Here is a 2,500-nt window from a genome sequence, read left to right on the forward strand (position 1 = left end):
CAACGGCTCAAACTCATATCAAACCTGTGACCTGCTGACTGGGCAAAACACCAAAGCAGCATCACAGCGCACTAGCCAAATGGAGCCAGCATTGACCAATGAGACGCAAGGTTCAAAATGACCAATGAGACGCAAGGTTCAAAATGACCAATGAGACGCAAGGTTCAAAATGACCAATGAGACGCAAGGTTCAAAATGACCAATGAGAGCAAGGTTCAAAATGTATCAAATGTATTTTGTGATTCACAAAGAAATGTCACACGATTCACAAATGTATTTCCTGGTTCACATATAAATGTCAAGCGATTCACAGATGTATTTTGTTATTCACAAATTGATCAAACGTTTCACAAATGTAAACGCTGTTACATTTATTCACAGACTAAAGAATGTGCATTTACAAATCGCTCCCCAGTTGTGAACTCCTATTTGTGGATCTTTTTTTACTTTCCTGACATGACTTCATTCACAAATGCAATTCTTTTCAAAAGGACATTCTCTGCAGCCTATCAGTAATTGTCAAATTCAACTGTAAACTGTGGATTTCAGCAAATCACATCAATGTAAATTCGAGGTTATGACTGAATGTGACCACATTGTCCACATTGTGACCACAAAGTTGTTGTTCTTCCATCCATTCTATCCAGCAGTTTCCAACATGAACTTTAAACGGGCCAATTCAGAGTGAAATAAGGTTTGTATCTACTTTTAACTTTTTTTAAATCCAGCACAGAGATGTGAAATGATCGAATGATGATTGATACTTAATGTAAAGTCTATTTTCAAAGTGTCATGTCAGTCCTAATCAATCGCTGAGACTCTCAAAGATGGACATTAACTTCTCGCTATGGTACAAGAGCTTCTCTAGCCATTTCTGGCTGACATAATAGTGACTGATGCCCGTCCATTTTGTGTTTGATTTACAGGCGGTCTGGTTTCACCAAAAATGGATGGAACAGTAGAATTCCCCCTCATGATGTAACTAACACTTGCTTCTTAAAAACCAGGCCTGTTATGCTGTAAAATGAAAATCTATTATATGAACTCTTTCTGTCTCACTTGTTTGATTTGACTGTGTTAGCTACCTGTAATTTAATATTAGCCTAGATAATTGAGGCCACATTAGCATATAAATTGAGCTGGTAGGAGAGTGACTTTCAACATAGCTTAGTGAAAATGTTTAGTTTGCACAGACAAAGTTATTGTGTTTTAACGTGTACTAGCATATGGTTTGAAGTTACTGGATGAAATATACCCATCTGTCTGGTTTCAGTTAACCCAGCGGGTGGGTTAAAATAGCAACCGATGTTGCTGGGTTAGTCCGATGGTTTCCCAGAGGTTTAGAGTGCCCTCTGCGCTGCTCTGCTTTGGGAAAGCAAACTGCTCGAGGTGGCAGGTCGGATGATTGACCATTCTGTCAAAACATTCGTAGTTCAAGCATGTTCAATCACGTATGGTAAGGGGTTTAACAAGATAAACACGTTATATTCGACCACTTGATGAGCAGCTACCAGACGCCATTGAAACACGGATTCAGCTTTGTGTAATCAGTTGTATGCAGATGTCTTTTATGTTGGAGTAGTCCACATAACTGGACACTGCACAGTGTGGTCACATTCAATCATACCCTCAAATTTACATTAATGTGTGCTGAATTTGAAAGAGACATCTGATAGGCTATAGAGAATGTCCTTTTGGGGGAAAAATGCATTTGTGAATCAAGCTGCATCAGGAAAGTGTCAAAAATCCAGAAATAAATGCAAGGATGTTCACAAATGGCAAGTGCTTCGTAAATGCACCTTCATCAGTAAATAAATGGATCTTTACATGTAAATGTACATTTGTGAATTGTGTGACATTTATTTGTGAATCACAAAATCATTTGTCAATCGCATGACATTTATGTCAAACTATTCTAACTCCATACTAGTACACTGTGGTTTTGTTATGTAGAAAATAGCAATCATTTTCAACAAAGAATGCATTTTATATCACGTTTTTGTAATGAGTCTTACCAGGTTTCCAATAGTGTGTGTGTGTGGAGGGGTGGGGGGGCAGAGAGTGTGTGTGTGTGAAAAGAGAGAGAGCATATGTTAGTTGGGGTGTATGTGTATGCAGCCTCACATTTACGGCTTGGATGTACCTGTTTTTCACCTTGCAAGGTAATAGGCAGGACTAATGAGTTTAGAGGTTCAGGATATGGATCCTGAGTTAGCATCCATCTTCATTACTGAACACTGTCCCCCGAGAAGGTCTCAGCCAAGCTCCATCAGTCAAACACCCACACACACACACACACACACACACACACACACACACACACACACATGCTTGCACTCCTCACAAACACATGCAGACACACGCACACACACACACACACACACACACACACACACACACAACACTCACACACACACACTCTCTCTCTCTAACTAAAAGGGAAGCACTTTAGGCCTACTAAAGGAGGCAACATCAGTAGCAAAGTGGAAGCCATATGAAG

The sequence above is a fragment of the Clupea harengus genome, chromosome 22, assembly GCF_900700415.2.
Source record: "Clupea harengus chromosome 22, Ch_v2.0.2, whole genome shotgun sequence".
Lineage (NCBI taxonomy): Eukaryota > Metazoa > Chordata > Actinopteri > Clupeiformes > Clupeidae > Clupea > Clupea harengus.